The sequence below is a fragment of the Monomorium pharaonis genome, chromosome 11 (genome assembly GCF_013373865.1).
Source record: "Monomorium pharaonis isolate MP-MQ-018 chromosome 11, ASM1337386v2, whole genome shotgun sequence".
Classification (NCBI taxonomy): domain Eukaryota; kingdom Metazoa; phylum Arthropoda; class Insecta; order Hymenoptera; family Formicidae; genus Monomorium; species Monomorium pharaonis.
The window spans coordinates 9,184,152-9,203,296 of NC_050477.1; the positions used below are offsets into that span (position 1 = coordinate 9,184,152).

Below are 19,145 nucleotides of genomic sequence, written 5' to 3' on the forward strand. Positions count from 1 at the left end.
GGTTTAAAAATAATACAAAATAATCAAATTAAAATAAGATCTATCTTTTCATTTTTTAATTAGCGATCTTTGCATCATTATTTCGACTTTTTATCTGAAAAATGTAACTTTAATTCTACTTGTTAAAATTGTGATACATCTTGTACATCTTTTTCTTTCCTTTAACTTTTATTTATTCTACACTATTTATATCATTTATTGTAAACAGCTTTTTGAGGAAAAATTTTTTTCGGATACATTTCCCTCTGTCTTTCTCCTCATCGCCGCGAGGCTCATCGAGGGTACCGGTTTACCTTATGGGCAATGTTACGTCGCCCGTTTCAGTATAGCACGAGCGAGGCATACGAAGCTACTCCTTTGCGGTTTATACCCTGTCCTGCGCATGAATGCGCTCGCGCGTAAGCACGTAAACGCGCGGATGTGTGCACCGCGTGAGTGTCCGCGAGCGGACCCGTCCGTGTTCCCCGTGTGTATGCAGGTACCACACAGGACTACCACCTTGGTAGTATCTTGATAACACGACGCTCTCGCCGTGCGCAGGAGAACGCGAAGTCGTACCTCAGTGATCCGCATTCGTCCAATGGCGAATCAGACTTTTAAAACCTCGCGACAACGTTACTTATATATTTGCACAGCAGTGTTTCATATCCACTTTTCTACATATTATATCAAAGAAAGGAATGTTTCATAAAAGTAAAGCTTCCATATATTGTAAAATGTTACTTCCAGGATTTAGAAGAACATTAATTCGATGAATCGACGTTAAAAATCTTGATTTTATAATTGTAAATCTAAATAAAATTTAACATTTAAATTAAGCTAAAAATAATTTTATTTTTTTAATGTTAAAATATTTCTTGTCTTAATCATATGAGTCAAGTTAAACAATACTGCGTTTGTTTTACGTTCAAATGTGTAGCGAAAAGTAGTTTAGACAATAATTCGTATCAGACAATTCATATCGCGTTAAAAATTTGCTAGATAAATGACTTGGCTATTTATTGATTCACTCCTCGATTCGACCAAGTCATTGTCTGAGGATGTTAATCGTATCACGAAGGGAGAACTCTGAATTCAATCGTGCGAAAGCGATGAATGGCAACCACTGCCAGTGGTATCTGCGTATCTTTCAACAAGCGCGCAACATGGGGCTTAAATTGAATGAAAATCACAATTGACGAGGCATTAGCATAATGTAGCACGGATCGGTGGGTGAGGTCTGATACGGTACGACTGGCGACGAGTCGAGCGTTTCGAGTGTGTCAGCGACCCACACGGCACGCAGATTAAACTCGCTTTCATCCTAGGCGCGTAATCATACGCACGTTGAATCTGATTTTCTTTTTTTTTTTTACGGAGAAGGAGCAAAAGAACGCACGCGCGGATTCCGTGAGCTAGATCCTAGCAGGGAAATGATATTGCATTAAGCGGAGATCAATCTACGCGCCTCTGATCATTGCCGCGGGATATGCGCGAGCTTTCTTCCGGCGTGCTGTAGAAATCACTTCGGATTAACGTTGAATACAATTTCAGGAAAAGATTATAATAAGGACAGGATTATAATGAAATCGTTTAATGTAATCATCCGAAGAAAAGAAGAAAATACATAACTTTAGATGAATCATAACTTTAATCAAATTTAAACCTTTGAGACTTTATTGTTAAACTTTATTTAAACCTTATAAAGAGTAAATGATCATTCAATGTGTATTCAGTGAAAAAGTTTTTTATGATACTAAGATATTATATTAAAATGTATATGTATTTGTGTGAATTATGTTGAGTTACTTCTTGCGAATTAGATTTAATCTGGCTACGAATTAATTGTAAATCAAGAGATCGAAAATTTTTCTAGCTTGAAACAGCAATGTTGAACGCGACATTCGTACAAAACATGCTATGAAACACATGATAAGAATATTTGATGCTTCTAACATTGTACGTGAAGAAGTGAAAACCGGTTATTTCTGACGGGGACGGGGGGGTCATTTCGATCGGGTACTAAAACTGAGTCCCGAAAAGTGAAAGTATTCGCGGGTATAAAATGTTGAAGTCCTGAATCTTACTTGTCATGAAAATAGACGGGATCGCTCGAAACGGCCGGTCCCGAACCTTTACCAAGCTTCTGAAATAAACGCCTCAATTATGTAGGCGATTTTAGCGCGATGACGAGGGATATCATGATATCGGTAGTCCGACAGGAAATTTTCGCGCTCGTCGCCGAATAAAATCGCTCGGCACGGAACTGGTTGCTTTGTTCCATTTAAGTGCGCCACCATAAATCAGTCACGGTGCCCTTTCCGAGCGAGTGATTTATGTTCGTAAGCAGCTATCGGATAAATTAGCGAACACGAGCGCGCGCTTGCGAGTAAATGCCTTCTCTCGGTGGTAAACACCTACAAATGTACGACATCTTTCATTTCTTTTATCGCCGTTTCGGCTCCGTTCACACGCGATGAAAATAAGATGAGAATCGTGATCGATGGAAACGTCCCGCTGCTTTTCGCACGAATGCACATGTATTCTGGGAGGCTCGAACGAGTCTTAATGTCTCTCCTTCGAGTGTATATTTAGAATAAGTCCTGTAATGATAGACTCTCCCTTCGAAAATACGCGTTAGAGGATATTATCATTCGACCAAATGCTATTCAGTATTGGAAATTGAAGAATTTAAAAATTTTTGATGTCACAAAGGGAAGTAATGAATAATAAAATCCTCCACTTAAAAGAATAAGCTGGATTTGACTCAGCGAAATCTCAATTGAAACTTTAATCGTCAAAATACGTAATGTTGCAAATTTAAAATCGTAAAATTTTCGAAAGAAAAATGTTACGAATCGTTCTCTTCGTACTCGAGGAAACTTTTTTTTTTAGTTTTACGCGATTTCCCCGAAGAACTTTTGTTTGTCTTATGCTTCTCATTCGGACAGTGATTCTCCCCAAGATACCAACTCAGCGACATGCGCAACCGCAATGTGCAAGTTAAACATGGTGTTCGGGCAGGGAAATTTCACGGTTGCACGCGCAGGGAACGCACCTGGGCGCACCTGTGGCCCACGGGGGCCCGTAATCGTCGCGTCGAGCATAATTAGTCGAATATTAATACAAGCTCCCCAGCTGGGCGCGGTGTATCCCCGTTGAAAAAATACACCACGAGGAATTCCTTGGCGGCCGGACTGAAGAGAAACGAGGGATCGACGACGATGCAACGGACGGGAGGGAGAAAGATGAACGCGCAGATGGGGAAGAAAAAGAGAGACGGTGAAGGAGAGAGACGACGTACAAGGGTACGGTATGGAGAGTGAACGGTGAGAAAAAGAGAGACGCATACTGCAATAACATGGAGAAAAGAGAAAGACAGAAAGAAAGAGAGAGGGCGGAGAAAGTAGATGCACGTGCGCATCGTGACCGCAGGGATAAGAAAATGGGGCGGAGGACGAAGAGGGAGTCCCCAAAGGAACGTTCGTCGCAGAGATCGTTATGCGGGTGTTTATGGCTCGCGGCCTTTATGATTCGGGCCCCCCTTCCTTCTTTTTGTTGCTCCTTCGCGCGTTCCTCGCACGATGCCCACATGGGCACCGGAATATCCTCGCCACATTCCCCTCTTCACGAAGAAGATGAGAAGACTCTCTCGGCTCTCTCGTTCGGGGGAGAGTTTCAGATTGTGTGATAACTGGCTCCCACACCGGAGCCGAGTCCGGTCGCCGCGACCCCCCAGCGTTCAATGAGAGACATTTCTCATCATTTCCCATTCAGCCCGTCTGAATTATAAGCCTCGGCTACGCCTTCTATCCGCGGCCACAATCGTTCGATTTATTATAAGCGCGCGAAAGAGCCTAATGAATTTAATTTCATATTTCACGTGCGGTAAGTAGGCAATCGTGAATATGCGTGCCGGCATGGATTTAGGTGGCAAGCCGCGCGGATATATTCGATGACCCGAAGCGAGAAAGGGGCGAAAGCGAGAGACGCGAGGAGAGAATCGCAGCGATATCACCTCGCATATTTTCGTGATGCGAAATCGGAAGACGATGAAAAGAAAGCGTTTGTCGCAAATGACCCCAGCCTGTGAGTTCATCGAAGATTGATATTAACAGAAGAAATGGCAAAGAAAAATAAATGATAAATACACTTAACGAGAACACTTCTTCGAGAAAAAGATGTTAGTGATTCATATTCTAAATATTACGCCCTTCTTTATTATCTGAAATCTTTTTATCTTTTTTTTTCATGCGTACATACACTCGACAGAGCTATTCTCAAACATTAATACACTTTTTAAATTAATTTATTCATCATTGACTCTAAAGTTTCTGTGAACTTTTAGTAGTTATACGGATATATTATAATAAATTACTTAGATAATAATTTATATGAATAATTGCGTGAAAATCGACTACTGGAATCGAAGTACCCATCCTCCTTCTTCCATGCAAGGAGGCTCCATTAAGCATTCTCCGCGAAAAGCACATTTTTCCAGTCGTAATTCTTAGCGATCGGAGTAATAATCCCTCCTGGAGGAATAGCGCGCAGTAGTTAAGTTATTAAATTTATCTCCGCGGACCGCGGAGTAAAAATCGCGGTAATTTATTATTTTTTGCTGCTTAACGACGCGAGTGAAGAATATGGCATCCCTATTTTCTCTCTCTTTCTCTCTCTTCCCCCTCCCTCTCTCTCTTTCTCTCTCCGATCATTTCCCACTTCCTTCTTCACTTTTTGTCTGTCCAAGTTTTTTTTCCCCGAGTGAATAGTAGGATAACTCCGTGGTATAAATTTTCGCGGTCGCGACTCTTGGATACAAATGATCGCGTAACTTGTCGCCGGAAAAGCCGGCAGGGGTTCATTCGTGTCGCATGAACCACGCAGCCGGATTTCTGTTTTGTCGTTCCCGGTAAAAAAACTTGAAATTTACCAATAAGATTATTAATTACTTTTGTAGAATACAATACTTGCGATTATAATAATCATTATAATAATATATTAATATTATATACTTCGACTAAAACAATGATATGGCACATACATTATTAATTGTTTATTGAAATGACGACTCTAATAATTCTATTCACTTTTGCATTATTCAATCATGGGCGATGTCGAAGAATCATAATTCCATAGAAAATTAATTTCCCCGATGGTAGGGATTAAGAAACTAAAAATTGATATAATTAGAATAATTTATTTAAATTGCTACATTCTTGTGCTATCTGGTATGTATGAAAAAAAAAAACTGTAAAACCTTTAATGTAGCTCAGCATCTCAAAAGTTACACGTATGACAAGAAAGTCTATCACGCGAGATCAATTATGTCCCATTCATCTTGAGGAGATTGATTGGGCTGCTTCTTCTTCTTCCTCTTCTTCCTCCATCCGGTTTCTCCCGTTACTTCCCGCGATCACGAAGACGATCTCTCCGACTTCCGGCGGCGAGAGGTACAAGAGTCTCGGTGGTAGAGTGGCGCTTGGCCGGCGCGACACGGTTCGTTTGCCGCGTGCTCGGCCTGAAGAAACTCTTCCTCTTCTTCCGAAGCCGGAGCACCTCGAGTTTGCGGAATTTTGCGGGAGAGATGACCACGTAGGCAGGTAGAAACAGGCAAAAGCGTAGAACTGAAGCGGCGAGCGAGCGGCTCGCGGAGATTCCCCCGAGTACGTCGAGCGGGACAAGTTCGTTCTCGCGCACGAACCTTGACGTTAATGGTGTGCATTAACGGCTAGGGGAAAAAAAGGGGCGGCCGAGGGAGAGAGGAGACGACGGCGGAGATGTGAAACGTATCGGAGCCGTGCGCATTGTAAAAATTCGCATCCGTTTAATACCCTTCACCTCGTTTGCAGAAGTCCGTGTAGACAAGGCTTCCTCTATCTTCGAAGGCATCTACCTGCGTTCCCCCTCCCCCTCCTCTCGCTCCTCCAACTCTGAGAATTCGCAAAACGAGCAATGTGTAAATCGCGCCCGATGCACAACGCGAGATACGATGAATTCGAGGTTGCATGTATGATCGTCTTGGAAAATGTTTCCAACTTCCTCTTCACGGTTTGCTCGTTCTCTTCGTTTTTCTTTCTCTTACTCGTCTTTAGTAGTAAGTTATCGCTCTAGACACATTAGATTTACTTTATTACGAGGCTATTGACAATGTACTGTTATTCATTACGATTTTTCGAAGTCAATTAATTCACAACGAATTTTTCATTTCCTTCTCTTCCGTTCTTTTCCGTTCAATATTGTTTTCTTCTTTAGCCTTTTTTGTTTAAGTTCATTAACGTCAACTGCCTGTTAACAACTAATCTGCTAATGTAGCTGAAGATAGCAGCCAAAGGCAACAGCCAAACGTCGAGCGGCCAGGGCCGAATGTCATATAGGCGTTCCTAGGGGACACCGTACAATCAAACGTTAAAAATTCCCTGGTTATGAGATTTTTAACAAACTTTGAAAAATTTGCAAAGAGTTTAGTCATTATAATACCTAATCGATCATTTGCGACAAGACTTGTAATTTACCAATGTAATAGATTTTTAAAACTAATTTTTATCGTTTTCCGCGCCTCACGCCTAAACGCAGTATACGATTTCCTTCAAATTGAGTTGGAAGTATCTTTCCGTAACGTATAATCGACTGATCGTATATTTGCGAGAGGACGTGCATTTTCCTAATTGTTATAAATATTTAAAAAATTGATTTTTATCGTTTTTTGCACCTCACGCCTAAACGCAGAATACGATTTCCACCAAATTTGGCTGGAAGTATCTTTCCGTAACGTACAATTGACTGACTGATCATTCGCGAGAGGCAGTGCATTTTCCTAATTGTTATAAATATTTAAATAATTAATTATTATCGTTTCTTGCGCCTCACGCCTAAACGCAGTATACGATTTCCTTCAAATTTGACTGGAAGTATCTTTCCGTAACGTGCAATAGACTGATCGGTCATTCGCGAGAGGCGGTGCATTTTCCTAATTGTTATAAACATTTAAAAAATTAATTTTTATCATTTTGTGCACCTCACGCCTAAACGCAGAATACGATTTCCACCAAATTTGGCTGGAAGTATCTTTCCGTAACGTACAATTGACTGACTGATCATTCGCGAGAGGCAGTGCATTTTCCTAATTGTTATAAATATTTAAATAATTAATTATTATCGTTTCTTGCGCCTCACGCCTAAACGCAGTATACGATTTCCACCAAATTTGGCTGGAAGTATCTTTCCGTAACGTACAATTGACTGACTGATCATTCGCGAGAGGCAGTGCATTTTCCTAATTGTTATAAATATTTAAATAATTAATTATTATCGTTTCTTGCACCTCACGCCTAAACGCAGAATACGATTTCCACCAAATTTGGCTGGAAGTATCTTTCCGTAACGTACAATCGACTGATCGATCATTCGCGAGAGGCAGTGCATTTTCCTAATTGTTATAAATATTTAAATAATTAATTATTATCGTTTCTTGCGCCTCACGCCTAAACGCAGTATACGATTTCCACCAAATTTGGCTGGAAGTATCTTTCCGTAACGTACAATTGACTGACTGATCATTCGCGAGAGGCAGTGCATTTTCCTAATTGTTATAAATATTTAAAAAATTAATTTTTATCATTTTGTGCACCTCACGCCTAAACGCAGAATACGATTTCCACCAAATTTGGCTGGAAGTATCTTTCCGTAACGTACAATTGACTGACTGATCATTCGCGAGAGGCAGTGCATTTTCCTAATTGTTATAAATATTTAAATAATTAATTATTATCGTTTCTTGCGCCTCACGCCTAAACGCAGTATACGATTTCCACCAAATTTGGCTGGAAGTATCTTTCCGTAACGTACAATTGACTGACTGATCATTCGCGAGAGGCAGTGCATTTTCCTAATTGTTATAAATATTTAAATAATTAATTATTATCGTTTCTTGCGCCTCACGCCTAAACGCAGTATACGATTTTCACCAAATTTGGCTGGAAGTATCTTTCCGTAACGTACAATTGACTGACTGATCATTCGCGAGAGGCAGTGCATTTTCCTAATTGTTATAAATATTTAAATAATTAATTATTATCGTTTCTTGCGCCTCACGCCTAAACGCAGTATACGATTTCCACCAAATTTGGCTGGAAGTATCTTTCCGTAACGTACAATTGACTGACTGATCATTCGCGAGAGGCAGTGCATTTTCCTAATTGTTATAAATATTTAAATAATTAATTATTATCGTTTCTTGCGCCTCACGCCTAAACGCAGTATACGATTTCCTTCAAATTTGACTGGAAGTATCTTTCCGTAACGTGCAATCGACTGATCGGTCATTCGCGAGAGGCGGTGCATTTTCCTAATTGTTATAAATATTTAAATAATTAATTATCGTTTCTTGCGCCTCACGCCTAAACGCAGTATACGATTTCCACCAAATTTGGCTGGAAGTATCTTTCCGTAACGTACAATTGACTGACTGATCATTCGCGAGAGGCAGTGCATTTTCCTAATTGTTATAAACATTTAAAGAATTAATTTTTATCGTTTTTTGCACCTCACGCCTAAACGCAGAATACGATTTCCACCAAATTTGGCTGGAAATATCTTTCCGTAACGCACAATTGATTGATCGATAATTCACGGGAGGACGTGCATTTTCCTAATTGTTATAAATATTTAAATAATTAATTTTTATCATTTTGTGCACCTCACACCTAAACGCAGAATACGATTTCCACCAAATTTGGCTGGAAGTATCTTTCCGTAACGTACAATTGACTGACTGATCATTCGCGAGAGGCAGTGCATTTTCCTAATTGTTATAAATATTTAAATAATTAATTATTATCGTTTCTTGCGCCTCACGCCTAAACGCAGTATACGATTTCCACCAAATTTGGCTGGAAGTATCTTTCCGTAACGTACAATTGACTGACTGATCATTCGCGAGAGGCAGTGCATTTTCCTAATTGTTATAAACATTTAAAGAATTAATTTTTATCGTTTTTTGCACCTCACGCCTAAACGCAGAATACGATTTCCACCAAATTTGGCTGGAAATATCTTTCCGTAACGCACAATCGATTGATCGATAATTCACGGGAGGACGTGCATTTTCCTAATTGTTATAAATATTTAAATAATTAATTTTTATCATTTTGTGCACCTCACACCTAAACGCAGAATACGATTTCCACCAAATTTGGCTGGAAGTATCTTTCCGTAACGTACAATTGACTGACTGATCATTCGCGAGAGGCAGTGCATTTTCCTAATTGTTATAAATATTTAAATAATTAATTATTATCGTTTCTTGCGCCTCACGCCTAAACGCAGTATACGATTTCCACCAAATTTGGCTGGAAGTATCTTTCCGTAACGTACAATTGACTGACTGATCATTCGCGAGAGGCAGTGCATTTTCCTAATTGTTATAAACATTTAAAGAATTAATTTTTATCGTTTTTTGCACCTCACGCCTAAACGCAGAATACGATTTCCACCAAATTTGGCTGGAAATATCTTTCCGTAACGCACAATCGATTGATCGATAATTCACGGGAGGACGTGCATTTTCCTAATTGTTATAAATATTTAAATAATTAATTTTTATCATTTTGTGCACCTCACACCTAAACGCAGAATACGATTTCCACCAAATTTGGCTGGAAGTATCTTTCCGTAACGTACAATTGACTGACTGATCATTCGCGAGAGGCAGTGCATTTTCCTAATTGTTATAAATATTTAAATAATTAATTATTATCGTTTCTTGCGCCTCACGCCTAAACGCAGTATACGATTTCCACCAAATTTGGCTGGAAGTATCTTTCCGTAACGTACAATTGACTGACTGATCATTCGCGAGAGGCAGTGCATTTTCCTAATTGTTATAAACATTTAAAGAATTAATTTTTATCGTTTTTTGCACCTCACGCCTAAACGCAGAATACGATTTCCACCAAATTTGGCTGGAAATATCTTTCCGTAACGCACAATCGATTGATCGATAATTCACGGGAGGACGTGCATTTTCCTAATTGTTATAAATATTTAAATAATTAATTTTTATCATTTTGTGCACCTCACACCTAAACGCAGAATACGATTTCCACCAAATTTGGCTGGAAGTATCTTTCCGTAACGTACAATTGACTGACTGATCATTCGCGAGAGGCAGTGCATTTTCCTAATTGTTATAAATATTTAAATAATTAATTATTATCGTTTCTTGCGCCTCACGCCTAAACGCAGTATACGATTTCCACCAAATTTGGCTGGAAGTATCTTTCCGTAACGTACAATTGACTGACTGATCATTCGCGAGAGGCAGTGCATTTTCCTAATTGTTATAAACATTTAAAGAATTAATTTTTATCGTTTTTTGCACCTCACGCCTAAACGCAGAATACGATTTCCACCAAATTTGGCTGGAAATATCTTTCCGTAACGCACAATCGATTGATCGATAATTCACGGGAGGACGTGCATTTTCCTAATTGTTATAAATATTTAAATAATTAATTTTTATCATTTTGTGCACCTCACACCTAAACGCAGAATACGATTTCCACCAAATTTGGCTGGAAGTATCTTTCCGTAACGTACAATTGACTGACTGATCATTCGCGAGAGGCAGTGCATTTTCCTAATTGTTATAAATATTTAAATAATTAATTATTATCGTTTCTTGCGCCTCACGCCTAAACGCAGTATACGATTTCCACCAAATTTGGCTGGAAGTATCTTTCCGTAACGTACAATTGACTGACTGATCATTCGCGAGAGGCAGTGCATTTTCCTAATTGTTATAAATATTTAAATAATTAATTATTATCGTTTCTTGCGCCTCACGCCTAAACGCAGTATACGATTTTCACCAAATTTGGCTGGAAGTATCTTTCCGTAACGTACAATTGACTGACTGATCATTCGCGAGAGGCAGTGCATTTTCCTAATTGTTATAAATATTTAAATAATTAATTATTATCGTTTCTTGCGCCTCACGCCTAAACGCAGTATACGATTTCCACCAAATTTGGCTGGAAGTATCTTTCCGTAACGTACAATTGACTGACTGATCATTCGCGAGAGGCAGTGCATTTTCCTAATTGTTATAAATATTTAAATAATTAATTATTATCGTTTCTTGCGCCTCACGCCTAAACGCAGTATACGATTTCCTTCAAATTTGACTGGAAGTATCTTTCCGTAACGTGCAATCGACTGATCGGTCATTCGCGAGAGGCGGTGCATTTTCCTAATTGTTATAAATATTTAAATAATTAATTATCGTTTCTTGCGCCTCACGCCTAAACGCAGTATACGATTTCCACCAAATTTGGCTGGAAGTATCTTTCCGTAACGTACAATTGACTGACTGATCATTCGCGAGAGGCAGTGCATTTTCCTAATTGTTATAAACATTTAAAGAATTAATTTTTATCGTTTTTTGCACCTCACGCCTAAACGCAGAATACGATTTCCACCAAATTTGGCTGGAAATATCTTTCCGTAACGCACAATTGATTGATCGATAATTCACGGGAGGACGTGCATTTTCCTAATTGTTATAAATATTTAAATAATTAATTTTTATCATTTTGTGCACCTCACACCTAAACGCAGAATACGATTTCCACCAAATTTGGCTGGAAGTATCTTTCCGTAACGTACAATTGACTGACTGATCATTCGCGAGAGGCAGTGCATTTTCCTAATTGTTATAAATATTTAAATAATTAATTATTATCGTTTCTTGCGCCTCACGCCTAAACGCAGTATACGATTTCCACCAAATTTGGCTGGAAGTATCTTTCCGTAACGTACAATTGACTGACTGATCATTCGCGAGAGGCAGTGCATTTTCCTAATTGTTATAAACATTTAAAGAATTAATTTTTATCGTTTTTTGCACCTCACGCCTAAACGCAGAATACGATTTCCACCAAATTTGGCTGGAAATATCTTTCCGTAACGCACAATCGATTGATCGATAATTCACGGGAGGACGTGCATTTTCCTAATTGTTATAAATATTTAAATAATTAATTTTTATCATTTTGTGCACCTCACACCTAAACGCAGAATACGATTTCCACCAAATTTGGCTGGAAGTATCTTTCCGTAACGTACAATTGACTGACTGATCATTCGCGAGAGGCAGTGCATTTTCCTAATTGTTATAAATATTTAAATAATTAATTATTATCGTTTCTTGCGCCTCACGCCTAAACGCAGTATACGATTTCCACCAAATTTGGCTGGAAGTATCTTTCCGTAACGTACAATTGACTGACTGATCATTCGCGAGAGGCAGTGCATTTTCCTAATTGTTATAAACATTTAAAGAATTAATTTTTATCGTTTTTTGCACCTCACGCCTAAACGCAGAATACGATTTCCACCAAATTTGGCTGGAAATATCTTTCCGTAACGCACAATCGATTGATCGATAATTCACGGGAGGACGTGCATTTTCCTAATTGTTATAAATATTTAAATAATTAATTTTTATCATTTTGTGCACCTCACACCTAAACGCAGAATACGATTTCCACCAAATTTGGCTGGAAGTATCTTTCCGTAACGTACAATTGACTGACTGATCATTCGCGAGAGGCAGTGCATTTTCCTAATTGTTATAAATATTTAAATAATTAATTATTATCGTTTCTTGCGCCTCACGCCTAAACGCAGTATACGATTTCCACCAAATTTGGCTGGAAGTATCTTTCCGTAACGTACAATTGACTGACTGATCATTCGCGAGAGGCAGTGCATTTTCCTAATTGTTATAAACATTTAAAGAATTAATTTTTATCGTTTTTTGCACCTCACGCCTAAACGCAGAATACGATTTCCACCAAATTTGGCTGGAAATATCTTTCCGTAACGCACAATCGATTGATCGATAATTCACGGGAGGACGTGCATTTTCCTAATTGTTATAAATATTTAAATAATTAATTTTTATCATTTTGTGCACCTCACACCTAAACGCAGAATACGATTTCCACCAAATTTGGCTGGAAGTATCTTTCCGTAACGTACAATTGACTGACTGATCATTCGCGAGAGGCAGTGCATTTTCCTAATTGTTATAAATATTTAAATAATTAATTATTATCGTTTCTTGCGCCTCACGCCTAAACGCAGTATACGATTTCCACCAAATTTGGCTGGAAGTATCTTTCCGTAACGTACAATTGACTGACTGATCATTCGCGAGAGGCAGTGCATTTTCCTAATTGTTATAAACATTTAAAGAATTAATTTTTATCGTTTTTTGCACCTCACGCCTAAACGCAGAATACGATTTCCACCAAATTTGGCTGGAAATATCTTTCCGTAACGCACAATCGATTGATCGATAATTCACGGGAGGACGTGCATTTTCCTAATTGTTATAAATATTTAAATAATTAATTTTTATCATTTTGTGCACCTCACACCTAAACGCAGAATACGATTTCCACCAAATTTGGCTGGAAGTATCTTTCCGTAACGTACAATTGACTGACTGATCATTCGCGAGAGGCAGTGCATTTTCCTAATTGTTATAAATATTTAAATAATTAATTATTATCGTTTCTTGCGCCTCACGCCTAAACGCAGTATACGATTTCCACCAAATTTGGCTGGAAGTATCTTTCCGTAACGTACAATTGACTGACTGATCATTCGCGAGAGGCAGTGCATTTTCCTAATTGTTATAAACATTTAAAGAATTAATTTTTATCGTTTTTTGCACCTCACGCCTAAACGCAGAATACGATTTCCACCAAATTTGGCTGGAAATATCTTTCCGTAACGCACAATCGATTGATCGATAATTCACGGGAGGACGTGCATTTTCCTAATTGTTATAAATATTTTTTAAATTAATTTTTATTGTTTCGAGCCGTGAAACCGCTACGTCCTCGTCGTCGGCTCTGGGTGCGGCAAAAAGCGATAATGTACTTTACAAAAAAATCGCTGCATTATTCTGGTTATATACTATGTTTTGCAAAAATGCATTTTCATAAAAATTTCTCATATATGGTTAATTAAGTCGTTCTAGACTTCAAGAAATATTTTCGTAGAAATTTGAAGGCAGCGTTCCTTGTATTTATCTAACTAACGTAATTAACAATTTAAGAAATTACTAAACAATTAATAACGATCGCGAATGAAAATCTTATAACCAGGGAATTTTTAATTTTTGATTGAATGGTGTCTCCTGGAAACGCCTATATGACATTCGGCCTTGGCTGCTCGGCGTTTGGCTGCTGCCTTTGGCTGCTAGCTTCAGCTACCCAATCTGCTATCACTAGATCCAAAGAGATCTTTTAAGCTCCGAGTTGAAGTTTGCCACTGACCCCGGCTGAAAACTGGCCGCACCCAGCGTTTAATTCCTCGTTCGGCTCGCTTTTGCGCGTTTGCGTTTCACGTCGACAGAAGGAGGGAGGGAAAAGGAGGAATTGTGAGAATGAGGAAAGCACCGCGCCGCTCCGCGCTGCGCAGCGCAGTGCAGAATACCGTTTACCGTTACCGTGCACGATCGCCGCGTCGATGACCCCGCGGTTCGTTTAATGGTGATTATAGGAGAACGTAGACGCGGTGAGCGCCGCGGCGTCGTAAAACGATGATTTAGGCCGTCGTTGGTCGATCAGCGGGGACAACCTCATGACGACGCGGAATCGCCGGGATGCGCTCGCGGATGTCGTCGTTCCGTTGAGCAGATTATTTATTGACCTGGCGACCTACGATCCAATAGCGGATCCACAATTCCGCGGACTTTTAGTGGAAACTCGATGCATTTGCGATTTATTGTTGTTGCCAAAATTTCTCGCTACTTAACCGATGATTAATCTGAAAATTATATATAATTGCCACAAATTTATGAACCGTTCGTTTAGCTCTCTTATCGATTAGTATCGACTGTCGATACTAATGATATACGATTCGATCGCCGTGGCGACTCATAAAAGAATCTCTCTAGGGAAAACGGAGAACCTCCCTTTTCTTCCTACCCTTCCTCCGGGTGTTCGGGAAAGCGACAATCGGATATAACGCGATACGACTTTGTGCCTCGTGCCTGTCGTTTACGGTAGCCCGAGGGCCCGCTTCGGAGCCGGGGCGAGACCGATATCACCGTTCCTAGATTCCAGCGAAAGATCGTCAGCTGTGTCCTCCGACACTTTAGCCGTTTGCACGAAACAGTACGACATGACGGATATTTCAATGAAAATTGAGACAAAAAATCCTCTACTGCGCAATTTCCGGCGTGACGCGATCACATAAAAGAACAACTAATAAACGCAAGACGCAAGATCGTTTTTAGAGCAAATCAAAGCAAATGAAAGAAATAGATTATAAAAATATGATCAATACTTCAAGACACATGACATTGAAAATTAAGGATTGAAAAGACAACAGCTGGTCAGAGACAAAGAACTTACGAGAGAATGCAACTCTTCGTCTGAAATCATGGATAATCTTGAAGATGACAGTAGCAGCATATATATATATTATATATATTGTATTGATATGATGTAATGATGGAAAAAAATATTTGTAGTTCTTTGATATTTTAAATCGATCAAGAGAATTTACTGAAATTATAATAATTCTAATCCTATCTACATTTACCATCCCTTCTCGACATTACAAATCTCGAAAGATTCGAGTGATTAATATTCCCATAAATAACTTCAGAAATAATGTTATAACTTTCACGGTGCTGCCGACCACAATGTAACAAAATCTGAAGAACGCCATACTCGCAGCCTGCTTTATATCAATTCTTCGATTAAAAGCGGTTAAAATTACGACGTGATTCTAATCCACTATTTATTCCCTGTCATTCTCTTTTTCTCGGTCCTTTAACATGACAGATTCCGGAAAATTTAGCGGACAGTCGCGATTAATATGTTTATCGCTCCGTTTCTCTCTCTTTCTCTCGTACGCGTAGAACAGAACTGGTCGGTGGCTGTCTTTTCTCGGTGACCGCTCATTACGATGTACGCGCGAGGTCGTTACAGTCACTGTAAAGGCATAATTGCATACGAGCGGAACGGCGGCGCTCATAAAAATGCCGCGCGTTTTCCACACACGCCGCACACGCACGCACGCACGCCGGACGTCTAGTTAGCTAGGATGACCGTGCGCTTTTTAAAGTATCCACACATATACACACATACACGAGCACGCGCGTCCGCACGCGAGAACGCGATCTTAAATCAATATGCAGACGGCAGGTGCGCGTCGTGTCGCGCTAATCAAGCCGACGCGATTTAATTAATCAGTAGGCTGCGCCGGGAGCAAGGCGACTTTTACTTCGAACGCGCGCACAATGGTCTGCGGTCGCGACCTGTGGTTTTATTGGCGCGTTTCACTGTTATTACACGAGGGTTCTCGTAATGCGCGTAAACGCGAAAGTGCATCTTGCATTTTCGCCTCTTACATTAAATTTGCGAATTTTTTTTAATATAGGGAATTCAAGATCAAACGGTTGCACTTGATGTCGAATATTTATTGTACTGAATAGTGGGAATAATGGATCTTTATGCTGTGTCCATTGAGTTTATTAATAATTTCGGTTTATTAATGCAATTCCATACGCGAGGTACATTTGCGAATATCTGTTTAACATCCATCGAATTATTTCAGTAATATCGTTCGTAATGTTATTTTCAGTTAAAATTCCTATTTAAAATATCTTGAATCACACTGGTCAAATAGATTCAGTATGGATGCACGAACTATTATTTGTTGATATATATAAATTTAAAGAATTATTTTCCGCTTAAATCCCGCAACAATTATGATGGTTCCAACTACTAGCGAATTTTGACATCGACAATGAGGGGGTTTTTTAAAAAATTTATATTTAAGTCTTAATTATGGGTTAACATAAATATATACATTAATATACGTTTTCAATGTATTTGTAAATTATTAATTACAATTACTAAACATATAGCTTTCTAATAAGGTTTCTGAGTATCCCTAATATAATAATAATATACTAAACTTTGGTATATTAAATAAATCTGTTAAAAATATTATAATTTTAAGAATTTATTAAAGAGATATTTAGAGAGCTTATTAGAGATTATTAATGATAACAATATTAGTACATTATTTAATATAACTTCGTTGTTTTCTTTTCTCTTAAATATTGATAATAATTAAGAAATTGATTATATAGGACAATGATTACCGAATATTTCAAATTTCTTCTCCACAATAATACTATCAAATGTATAATTGTCACAAGCTACTCGCGTTTCTATGTATGTTGAAACAAAGTCTCGACAAGGCTTCGAATAGTATTCTACCCCGAGGAAAGATATTGCACCTTGGCTTATAATTTACAAGAAGAAAAAGAATCAGTAGATTACAAGATGGTGACGGCGGCGACAACAACGACGACGGTTTTAAACCGTAATAGCGTAACGATACGGAAGAAAAAGAAGAAACGGAAACGGAGACGAGGGAATCGAGAGGAACCGGTTCTTACGGCACCTGCGGATCTAGCGTTTCTTTTGTCCGCGTTATCGCTACCGCGAAACCGCAAATACGCACGCGGGGCGAGAGAGCGACGGGGTGGCCCGCCGCGACATCCCTCGTTGTCGCTCCCGTTTCTGGCTTGCGACCCCAACGCCCGGCGATCATCATAGCCCCGGGGGCTGGCTTCCCGGGGGGGAGCGCGACCCCTCGCACTTGGGAAATAATTCTATTAGGTTAGATCGCGGTCCGTGCAAGAGAATGACGCCGCGCGTCTCGTACGAGGGTGGACCGCGCGCGGACGTCCTTGCGATTCGTCGCGCGAGCGAAACGGTAGACGGTGGTGGTGCGATGACGATGCGGTTACGAGACGGTCGTGGTGGGTCGAATCACTTCGTAACATCAAACCCGATTGTTACGCTCCCACAGCCGCTCTCCCAATCAATTTTATTTAGCTCGCGTAATTGCGAGCGATCTATTAGATCAGACGGACGAATAGCGCAGTCTTCCTCCGGATTTTTCTGTTCGGGGAACAGAATCCGATTGATTTCCTTCCCGTCGGAATTTTATAAAAGTGCCAATGTGTGCAAAACCTTTTTGTACATTCACGTGACGAAAGCCTCTGAACATAATCGGGAAATTGGAGATAAATGGCGAAGAGAAGATTAAAGCGGGATTGAAAAGAAAAAATTCACAATCTCACTCTCCTAGTCTCTCTTTGTTCTAATTTAATTTCGATAACGCTCGCGTTGTCTCGACTCCAGTTTTCAGGGATACGACGCGACCGTTAGTCGGACCCGTCGCCGACTTTTTCGTGATTTATCCGTCGGCGCGGGGAGCGTCGTTACTTTTTCGTAGAGGAGCGGCACCACGCGCGTTCTCCTCTCGACCTCGCTCCCGCCGGGGTCTGCCATGTCAAGCTGACGCCGAGCGCGCGCGATGTTAATGCGCCTTCCTCGCGCGCGCGCGCGAGAATCTTTTTTTACCTTCTCGCCCCTTCTCGGTCCCCGGGATCTAACGGGTCGTCTTCTACGTTTTCGGGCGTCCTTGACGATGGTGGTCGGTGCTGGGCGCTGGTTGCTGGTGCTGCTGCTGCTGCTGCTGCTGTTCTATCTCGCGCCTATAAATCAAGGATGGGCGGAACCGACATGGAGAGACACCGTAGAGGTTGGAAGGAAACCCGTCTCTCGAAGCAACGCCTGGTTGAATTTATTGCGGGGCGAAGACGAGGAGACCGCTCTCTCTCTCTTTCTCTCTCTCCTCTCCTTGTCTTTCCTCTTTCCTTTTCCGTTCGACTCTTCCTCTTCTTATCCGCCGCTAGAACGTCCGTCGCTATTCTAGCTTTGCCTGCTCCTGCTCCACCTCCAACGTATTTAGATATCAAAGCACGATAATTGGTATTATGCTGCAGATGTAATCGGCGGTGCAGGATTCATCGAAGAAACGAACAGAATCCCCTCAACTCTCTTAGTTCCGTTGTTTGTTTGCGAAGTAAAAACTTGCGGGTTATTTAAATCCTTTAAGGCTCATTTCTACCAACGTAGATTAACTTTAATCCAGGATTAACTTACTTTTTATGTCTTTCTAATTTTTGGAACTAGAATGTGATAACAAGTAAATTAAACTGAGATTAAAGTTAATCTAAGTTGGTAAAAACGGACCTAAGTCGTCTTGAAAATTAT

The 19,145-nt window shown here is 39.9% G+C and overlaps 1 long non-coding RNA gene across 9 annotated transcripts in view; it reads left to right on the forward strand.

The window, feature by feature from the left end:
- Positions 1-19,145, forward strand: part of LOC105835530 — a 286,578-nt gene that overhangs the window by 240,874 nt on the left and 26,559 nt on the right. The gene's annotated exons all lie outside the window — the stretch shown is intronic.